Source organism: Leucopleurus acutus, assembly GCF_964270905.1.
Source record: "Leucopleurus acutus genome assembly, chromosome: X".
NCBI classification, from domain to species: domain Eukaryota; kingdom Metazoa; phylum Chordata; class Mammalia; order Artiodactyla; family Delphinidae; genus Leucopleurus; species Leucopleurus acutus.
This window is the reverse complement of record NC_139148.1, coordinates 98,147,044-98,158,125: the sequence shown is the minus strand read 5'-3', so window position 1 is coordinate 98,158,125 and position 11,082 is coordinate 98,147,044. Positions and strand designations below refer to the sequence as shown.

Sequence of the window (11,082 nt, the reverse complement as noted above, 5' to 3'; positions counted from 1 at the left end):
CCTGATAACAATTGAAAACTTCACACCTCTCTTTAATTGTGATAATCTCTTTTCCAACGAAACTGTTTCAACGACTTTGTGATCCAAAGATTCCAGAATGTATCCAACTATTTCTGATCCTCCAAATGGACTTGTAAATAAGTCTGGTGACCACATAGTGATTTGAAAGCTTACAGATGTGGTCTCAGTATATTCCACTGAGTTTCAAAATAAGAACCCAGAGTAGCTAATAAAAGTCTACTCCAAACTATGGCTATAAGCTTGCTGCGAGAGTGAAAGCAAATTGTATAACTGCTTTGTACCTAAATTTTCCAATCTGTAATATGTGCAGGAAGACAGGGCTCTCCATTCTACCTAAAACATCTTTTGGAGCATAGTTCATGGTTGTTGTCTGAATGTTTGTGTCCCCCCCACCCCCAGAATTCATTGTTGAAAACCTAATGCCCAAGGTGATGGTACTAAGAGGAGGGACTTGGGGGAGGTGATTAAGTCATGCGAGCGAAGTCTTCATGAATGGGATTAGTTCCCTTATAAAAGGGGCCCCAGAAAGCTAGCTCGCCCCTTCCACCATGTGAGAATACAACAACAAGTTTGCAGTCCAGAAGAGGGCCTCCACCCAACCATGCTGGCACTCTGATCTGGGTCTTCCAGTCTTGAGAACCATGGGAAATGTTTGCTGTTTAAAAGTCACCCAGTCTGTGATATTTTGTTATAACAGCTGGAACTAACTAAGACAATGGTATATAAATTTCCTGGGGCATCAACTATGTTGTGGTAATAGCTTCTCTTGGAAATTTGAAATTTACAAATCTACTAGCACAGCTCTGTTTTTCTTAATAAATTAAATAATAAATATTACCATTTATTTATGTAGCACTTTATATTATTCAAAAGAGTTTCAACCATAAGGCATTACTTTAAGTACCTGCTATGTGCCAGACACCGTACTAAGTGCTAGAACTAGAAAAATGATGAAAACCTAGTCCCTTGCTTTTAGAGTCTTTGAGGCAGACCCATAAATAAAATAATCTCTTTTCAAGTTCTGAGCCAGTTGAGATGTATCACATAGTAGCAAGTTAGATAACAAAATATTAGCTTCATATCTCATAAAACTGATATTCAAGAATATGATACTTCTAAGGCCAAGTGAATTTCATAATCTGAATCCCAGAATTAATTATAGACTTAACCATTTAGCAGGATTAGATCTGAAAAAAATAGAGCCAGTCCCTGGAGAACGGAACAGGCTACATGCTCCCTGCAGGCAGCTGCTCCCAAGAAGCAGGGGACAGGAAAGTGCTACACTATGCGTGCATAATTTCTGCATCCAAAGTCACCAATCAAGTAATTCATTCCTCTTCCATCCCCAGTTAAGGATGAGTAAGGAATAGTGGCCAGGTATGTTATACTAATTGATGTCTTCCCACCTGGAAGGAAACATCTGCCCTCTAGGTAAATAAGAAAGGATTATTTTACATGTTTTACGTAACAGGAATCTGAGATCTAGAGGAGTCAAATAACTAGGCTGAAATCAAGAGAATAATATCTCAATTCTTTATGGTATGAGTTTGGATGTTGTTACCAATGAAATTAGATCATGGACTTGTCTATACAATGCTACACTTTTTCTTTTGCAAGTGAAACATAGTCATAAAACCACTTGCAATAAAAGCTCAGCTCAGGTTTTGTGGGGTTTTTTGTTTTCTTTGCCGTACGCGGGCCTCTCACTGTTGCGGCCTCTCCCGTTGCGGACCACAGGCTCCAGACGCGCAGGTTCAGCGGCCACGGCTGACGCACCCAGCCGCTCCGCGGCATGTGAGATCTTCCCGGACCGGGGCACGAACCAGTGTCACCTGCATTGGCAGGCAGACTCTCAACCACTGCACCACCAGAGAAGCCCTCACCTAAAGTTTTGACAAAAGCACCTATCATCTTGTGCATAGATGGGCTTATTTGCAAATTTGAATCTTCTGCCATATGAGTAGATAAGCTTTAAAAATGGAATGCCATGGGCTTCCCTGGTGGCGCAGTGGTTGAGAGTCTGCCGGCCAATGCAGCGAACACGGGTTCATGCCCCGCTCCGGGAAGATCTCACATGCCGCGGAGCGGCTGGGTGCGTGAGCCGTGGCCGCTGAGCCTGCGCGTCTGGAGCCTGTGGTCCGCAACGAGAGAGGCCGCAACAGTGAGAGGCCCGCGTACGGCAAAGAAAAGAAAAAAAAAAATTGAATGCCACTGAAGTGAAGTTTTTATAGGGAAAGCAGCCAGGCAAAGGTGAGATAAACATGTAAGACAAATGAAAACCAGGAAGTTATCCAATGCTCAATATAAGAAAGAATGCTTAATTTGGTCAACTGGCACTGTGTTTCTATAATAGTTATGAGTCACAAATACTTATTGAGCTTCTGATAGTTTTAGGTTCTAGCTAAGCACCATTTATGTGCACCAATTTTCACAACAAATATACAAGGAAGTTATTTTTTTTCAGATGGAAAAACAGACTTATTTAGATCAAGTGACTTATCTATTTTCACATAATCATTAATACGTGGTAGTGTCAGTATTTGAACCCAACTTCTGACTCCAGAGCCCATACCCTTAACTAGGACATTAAGAACGTAAACTGAGTTATTTCTGAATGCAGCACATTCCAGCAGGGGACAATTAAATACATTTAAGACAACCCCTTTTTTTTCAAGCTTGTAATACAATTAGATACACATGACACAAACATTTAAAAGGCTGAAAAAATGTCGACAGTGTACAAGTGAGCACAAATAAACATTAACAAGTGCATGAGCCCTGAGAAGAGCTGGGATGAAAAAGTGATTAGAGCAGGAGTTAAGCTGACAAGCAAGTGCTCCCAGTCTGAGCTATTTAAAGATGTGATAACCTGCTTCAGAAAGTAGTAAATTCTCGTCATGGGAGAGGCTTCCAGCACAGGCTGGATGGACAAACACTTGGCAGATCAATTTGGGTTGTTGTATACGGCTTCTAAAGTCCCACCAACCCTGAGATTCTGTGATTTAGTCAACTTATTTTGAATAGCCACTATGTACCTAGTACTAGGACAAGCTCCTTTCACAAAGAGAATTAAGACACACCATCAAGGAGGACACAGTCTAGTGGGGCAGTTAGCACAAACCCAGAAATGTAGAATGAAGTGTAATCAGTGCTCATATGGCATGGGAGCAAAGACCTACACCTAACTCAAACTGGGAAGGGGAATAAAAAAGGTAAATCAGGCGTTTCTTAGAGGTAATACCTAAACGAACCCTTGAAGGAAGAGCAAAAATTAGCCAGATGTTCCAGTTATCTATTGCAATGTAACAAACTATCTCTAAAACTTAAAACAAGTATTTTATTATTTCATAATTTAGGTACCTACTTAGTAGCTGGGCTGGTTGGTAGGCTGCAAGACAGTTTCACTCACATGCCTGGTACCTTGGAGGAGATGGCTTTAAAGACAGGTCTCAGCTAGAACCCTCCCTCTCTCTGGGAAGTTTCAGAGCTTCTCCATAAGATCTATCCAGCAGGGTAGGTGGATCCTTACAAGGTGACTCTGCACTCCAGGAACGAATGCTCTAAGAGATCAAGGTGGAGGCTGCAAGGGTTTTTATAGCTTAGCCTTGGCAGTCAGGCAGAATCACGTCCAACACAATTTATTGGTTACACATGGGTCACTGTGGGTGGAAACACACAAGTATGTATCAATAAATACTTGGGAGGCATGATTTATTGGAGGCCAGCACAGAGTCTGGTTACCACACCAGGCTAAGAGGTTTGGGAAATTAAGAGGATGCAATTTTCAGCTAGAATGGATATCATGCACAAAGACAAAGAGGCATATAAGACTAAATCCTGAGAAACAGCAGGCTGCCACCATTACCAGCTCAGCAGTGCATGAGCAGAGGGGACACCCAGGCCACACCCCATTGCTTTGTCTTCCTGCCACCGGCTCCCACATCCTAGGTCCCACGTAGATGACCTTAAAGGCAGAAACGCATGCTCCTTTCAACAGCCTGTCAAAACGTGGTGGACTCCTATGAAGTTCTAGGCGTGCAGAGACATCACTCAGCCTTTTAAGGATATAAAAAAGGCATATCGGAAACTAGCACTAAAGTGGCATCCAGATAAAAATCCTGAGACTAAAGAATAAGCAGAGAGAAAATTCAAACAAGTAGCTGAGGCTTATGAGGTGTTATCAGATGCTTAAAAACGGGATATCTATGACAAATATGGCAAGGAAGGGTTAAATGGTGAAGGTGCAGGTGGAAGTCATTTTAACAGTCCCTTTCAGTTTGGCTCCACATTCCATAACCCAGATGACGTCTTCAGGAAATTTTTTGGTGGAAGGGGTCCGTTTTCATTGGACTTCTTCAAAGACCCATTTGAGGCCTTTTTTGGGGATCTAGGAAGCAGAAGTTGAGGCACAGAGTCTTTTCTCTGCCTTCAGTGGCTTTCCATATTTTGGAGGGGGTGGTGTTCTTTTGATACCGGATTTACTTCTTTTGCCTCCCTAAATCACGAGGGCCTCACTTCATTCTCTTCCACATCACTTGGCGGTAGTGGAATGGGCAACTTCAAATCTATATCAACTTCTAAAATTGTTAATGGCAGAAAAATCACTACAAAGAGAATTGTCGAGAACGGTCAAGAAAGAGTAGACATTGAAGATGACCAATTAAAGTCCTTAAGGCTAAATGGTAAGGAACAGCTGCTATGCTTGGATAACAAGTAATTCAATGCATGCACTTACCAGAAATGTTAACTATAACAAGCTCCATCTGAAGAGTGATAGGAACTTTTTTTTAAGATGCCAAATGAACTATCTTTCAGTATAACTGCACCTAAAGTATTTGTAAACAGCTCATCCAAACCACTATTGGTCATAAACTTTGAGTTTATTGTTCGGACCACATAATAGGACCATTTTTTGGTCTTTAAAATTGTTGTAAATCTCTGCATGCACTTTGTTTTCTATTAAATGTAACCCAGGGTGCCTGTGGCTCTTTCCTACACTAACACTAGCATAGACCTGCCTTTCTATTGTGTTTGAAATGTGAGCTAAGTAGTGTCAGCCTGCTGTGAAGTTAACATTGCCAGGATGAATCTTCCACAAAAATAATCTCAATTTTTCAGTATTTAGTAGTGGAAGATATTAATGCATTAATAGTAATGCATTTCTGGTTTAATTGATATAAATTGAGGATATTTTCTAGTGTGCATGAATGCTGACAACTTAGTAAGTTTTGACAATTGTTTATTTTATTGAAGTATAATTGACTTACAATATTATATGTTTCATACGTAAAATATAGTGATTTGATATTTTATAAATTATATTCCATATAAATTTATTATAAAATATTGCCTATATACCTTGTACTATACATTACATCCTTGTATCTTGTGTATTTTATACCTACTAGTTTGTACCTCTTAATCCCCTTCAACTTTTTTGCCCCTCCCCCTACCCTTTGCTCCACTGATAGCCACTAATTTGTTCTCTGTATCTGTGAGACTGGTTCTGTCTTATATTCATTTGTTTTGTTTTATTTTTTAAAGTCCACATATAAGTGAAAACATACAGTCTTCCTCTGTCTTACTTGTCTTCCTCTGACTTACTTCACTAAGCATAATACCCTCCAGGTCCATGCATGTTGCAAAGGGCAAATTTTCATTTTTAATGGGTGAGTAATATTCCATTATGTATATACATCATCTATATATAGATATAGATGATATATACATATATCACATCTTCTTTATCCATTCATCTGTTGATGCACATTTAGGTTGCTTCCATATCTTGGCTATTATAAATAACTCAGCTATGAATATTAGGGTGCATATATCTTTTCAAATGAGGGTTTTCATTTTCTTTGGCTATATACCCAGGAGTGTAATTGCTGGGTCATATGGTAGTTATATTTTTAGTTTTATGAGGAACCTCTATACTGTTTTCCATAGTGGCTATAGCAATTTACATTCCCACCAACGGTGTCCTAGGGTTTTCTTTTCCCCACATACTCACCACCACTTGTTATTTCTCATCTTTTTGATGATGGCCCTTCTCACAGGTATGAGGTGATAGCTCATTGTGGTTTTTATTTGCATTTCCCTAATGATTAGTGATGCTGAGCATTTTTTCTCATGCCTATTGGCCATCAGTATGTCTTCTTTGAAAAAATGGCTATACAGGTCCTCTGCCCATTTTTTAAATAGCTTTTTTTTTATTAAATATTGAACTGTGGGGCTTCCCTGGTGGCGCAGTGGTTGAGAGTCCGCCTGCCGATGCAGGGGACACGGGTTCGTGCCCTGGTCCGGGAAGATCCCACATGCTGCAGAGTGGCTGGGCCTGTGAGCCATGGCCGCTGAGCCTGCACATCTGGAGACTGTGCTCCACAATGGGAGAGGCCACAACAGTGAGAGGCCCGTGTACCGCAAAAAAAAAAAAATAATAATAATAATAAATAAATAAATAAATATTGAACTGTGTGAGTTATTTATGTATTTTGGATGTTAACCCCTTATCAGACATATCATTTGCAAATATCTTCTCCCATTAGGTGGGTTGCCCTTTTGTTTTGTTGACGGTTTCCTTCAATGTGCAAAAGCTTTTAACTTTGATTAGGTTCCACTTGTTTATTTTTGCTCTTGCTTCCCTTGCCTAAGGAGACAGATCCAAAAGATATTGCTGAGACCTATGTAAAAGATTTTACTACCTATGTTTTCTTTTAGGAGTTTTATGGTTTCTAATCCATTTAGGTCTTTAATTCATTTTTAGTTTATTTTTGTATATGGTGTGATAAAAATGTTTTAATTTCATTCTTTTACATGTAGCTGTCCAGTTTTCCCAACACCATTTATTAAAGAGACTGTATTTTCCCATTGTATTTTGGTGCCTCCTCTGTTGTAGAGTAGTTGGCCATAGGTACATGGGTTTATTTCTGTGATCTCTATTTTGTTTCATTGATTTCTGTATTTATTTTTGAGTCGGTACCATACTGTTTTGATTACTGTAGCTTTGTAGTATAGTCTGAAGTCAGGGAGTGTGGTGCCTCTAACTTTATTCTTGGTTATCAAGAGTGCTTTGGCTATTTGGGGTCTTGTGGTTTTATGCAGACAATTGTTTAAATATGTAATGTTAATCTTAGGTTTTAAAAAGTTAAGTTGGTAAACTGGGTCTTTGTCATTTGCTTAAAAAAATAAAATAAATGTGAATGTGTTTGATGCATTAAAAAAAAATCCTGAGAAACACCAGATCAGGAAGCAGCATAGTGTTGTGGTTAAAGGTGCAGACTCTGGAGTCAGACTCTGGAACCAGTTATTCCCCAGAGTAGATTTTGTATCGTAGAACTGAGCTACCCTAGAAGGTTATGAATTAAATTAAATTTATTAGTTAAATTAAGAGTTCAGTTCTTCAGTCTCATGGAAGTCACATTTCAAGTGCTCAATAGCCACATGTGGTTAATGGCTACTGTATTGCACAATGTATATATAGAACATGTCCATCATCACAGAAAGTTCTATTGGACAGCAATGTGCTAGAAGCTCTTTTAATTGAACATTATTTAACTAATTTGCCATGTTAACTCTGTAAAACATATCAACTGATGCCCAAGATATATTGAAACTTACGGGTAACCACATATTTCTTCACTCTCCAGTTTAACTGTTTGCTTATAAAAAGTCAGTTGTGTTTGTTCCCAGAATTGTGTATTCCAGTCTACTTATATTGTAATTATATAACTTAGTTATATTTGTCAATAGATAAAATGTGGATGGGAAAACTCTTACTTCTATGTAAATTGAATTGAATGCCTTATTAAGAGATTATAAGATATTAGAAGTAGAAACATTTAGAATTCTACTTCAAGATTTTCACTTCAAGATCTCCACTTTAAAGAACATGAAACTGAAATGTCTTAGACAATACAATTATGGATGTGATTTATTAAAGAAAGATGAAGCTGAACTCCAATAAATAGAACCATTTATCAAATAATAAGCACACAAGATATCCTAAGTTAATATAAATATATTTAGAGAGACAGTCAGACATCGTATGCTTCCTAATGGAAGAAGACAACACCACATATAAAGTTAGGTCTGGAAAAAATAAAAATCAAACCTGTAGATCCAATCAAGTCTCTAGATCCAATTGACAATTTATAGGAAACACAGAGGACAAAGGAACTTGTTAATCTACACATGAGAATGCAATCCTCAAAGTCCATACTCTAGGAAACTGTACAAGACAAACAACCTGGTTTCTTCAACATATTGCCAAGAAAAAGAAGAGAGATAGTGGGGTATGTGGTAGATTAAAAGAGACTTAAAAGATCAACCAATCACAAGATGCAGACCTTATTTGGATCCTAATTCATATATAGTATATAAAATAAATACTATTTATGAGACAACTGGAAATGTGTACACTGACAGGATATTTGACATTATTAAAGGAATTATTGTTAATATTATAGGTGAAATAATTGTATTGTCATTATGTTAAAAAATGGTCCTGTTCTTTTAGAGATACATACCAAAATATTTACACATGATATATAACATGATGAATGGGACTTGCTTAAATATGGGAGGGGGTAGTGGATGGAGGTATGGATAACACAGGATGAATTGATTATTATTGAGGCTGGGTATACTGAGTACATAGGTATTCATTATACTATTCTATCTACTTTGTATACATTCTAAATTCTTCATAACACAAAGTTTAAAAAAGATAAAATAACGTTATCTAACATTTTTCTCACCAAATATTTCTTTTGAGACCAAGTTCAATAGCATAAAATGAGGAAAACAAAAACAAAGTAAAATAATAAAGATTAAGAAAGTGCTAATTATTTTCCATAATGTCCTCCCTTAGTATCAAACTAAATTTTTTTAAAACGTATTTTTTGTGTCCCTGCTTTAAACACAGGCTGATGGCACTACAGTCTGCCTACTGAATATTCAGCACTAATTCTGGAATCAACACTGATTCTAATCCCATGTTTGCCACTAACCAATTGCATTACCCTTAGACAAAGTTCTTATTGTCAATAAACCTCAGTATCTTCATCTATGAAGTGGGATTAATAATAAAAGTATATATACATCATAAGGTCATTGTGAAGATTCAAGAATATAATCCAATGTAACATGTTTAGCTTGTTTGCAGCAGAGCCCATATTGGGAGCTAATAGGAGAATACAGCATGGAAATTGCAAATGAGAACAATATGGAGAGTAGTTTTGAAGGTCATACCAATGAATCTGGATTTGCTGTATTATGTGAATTGTAAACGTTCTAAGAACTTGAGCAAGAAAAAATGATGTTTGAGAAAATTGACTTAACTACTCTCTATAGGATGGGTCTGGTGGGACAAAAATAGAAGACAGAGAAATCGCTTAGTTGTTGCAATTTTTGTACAAAGTCCTACACTTATCTGGTGGTTATAGAAACAGAAAATAATGGACGTCCAGATATTATTGTGAATAGGTACTAAAGTTACAGATTGCAAGGTGTCCATTTGAGTCCTGAATAGACTACTGATTATTGGGGAGCACCATCTTCAAACTATTCACCTCAAATGGCTAGAGACACAGAGGAAAAAAGATGGAAAGAAAGGTGGAAGAAATAAAGCAGACATCAGTCTCAGGTTTTTCATTCTGTTTCCTATTTACTCACTTTATTCAATGGTAATGCTAAAGATGTCAGAGGCTTAATGTAGAACTGGATAAATGTGTAAAGTATCATTGAGATTTAATATGACCTGATTGCTTGAGACAGAGGTAAGTTTCAGGAAAATGTCCAATACAGTTTCCTGTTGATGCCTGAACAAATTTTTTCTCTTGCCACTCTCAGCTTGCTTATAACTCCAAGCTGTGAACCAAAAAAGTAAGATAGCAAATTGCTCGCAAAGGGAACTACAAGAAAGTCTAAAAGTCACAGCTTTCACTGTTACTCAAAAAACTAGACTTTGTTTTTCAGAGAAGTAGCATTCTTTACAAATTCATAATTTCTTAAGCAAACTTTCTCGGACCAGAGCAGTAAGAAATGTAGTTAAGGCTCTCATTCCTTCCTAACTGCAATCATACCCAATGTTATTTTTCACTGTAAAACTAAGCAACTTTAGCTTTTCTTAGTCCATAGAGCCAGTCTTGTAATGTTCAATTGGGTAGCTTGGAGGTTTTCCTCGGGCTACTTCATCACTGCTTCCCCCCACCAGCTAATTAAAATGAAGCTCAAAAATAAATAAATAAATGAAGCTCAAAAAAGACAAGCTTTCCGCTTCTGACTCCCAAGAGAAGTGAGCCAGAGATTGGGTGTTCAGTCTCTGCCAACCTTCCTGATTTTAGGTGATTGGAACAGATCACTTATGTTTGTACCACCAGTATACTTATTTTCAATGTGTATTAATCTTGAAAGCATCATGGGGCTTGATTTTTCAAACTGATTTCTTCGAGTAAAATGAATTCTGGAAGCATTAAGCACTCTTACATGACACAGAAAAATGTTGAACTACACAACAAAAGAAAGAGAACGTTTGATTTTGCTGAAAGGACTATAACCTTTAAAATGAGGAATTTAGAGCCTACAAAACGTCTCCTCTCAAATGCACTTCTTTTTGTATTTGATCACTTTCTCAGCTGTGTAAATTTACAGCATATTGAAGGGTAAACCAGACCACCAAGACAATGAATCCATTCACAATTCACGGGCTGTCCACATCCATGAAAAAAAAAAAAACCCTTTTGCCAATAGTAAATAGAAACAGTCTCTGCATCACTCTGAATTCCATAAGGAAGTATTTTCAGAGGTTGCTTTCTGTCCTCTTTTTTAAAACAATAACACCTTATTAATTTATTAATTTAGACCTCTAACACTTCATCACTTTAGTTTTGCAAATTCTGCCCCCAAGTAGTTTTTTTGTTTTGTTTTGTTTTGTTTTGAATGTATTAAATGCATAAGCCTGCTATGCAAACATACCAACACCAGATGGCAGTTGTATGCCACAGCCTCCAAGGTTTGAGCTATAAGGTGTAAACCGACTTCTTTGATTACGATAAAGAG

The 11,082-nt window shown here is 37.5% G+C and overlaps 1 pseudogene across 1 annotated transcript; it reads left to right on the top strand.

Moving 5' to 3' along the window:
- Positions 1-4,002: 4,002 nt before the first annotated feature.
- Positions 4,003-4,738, top strand: LOC309978622 (dnaJ homolog subfamily B member 6-like; annotated as a pseudogene). The gene has a single exon. The product of its transcript is annotated as a dnaJ homolog subfamily B member 6-like (transcript).
- The last annotated feature ends 6,344 nt before the right edge of the window (positions 4,739-11,082 follow it).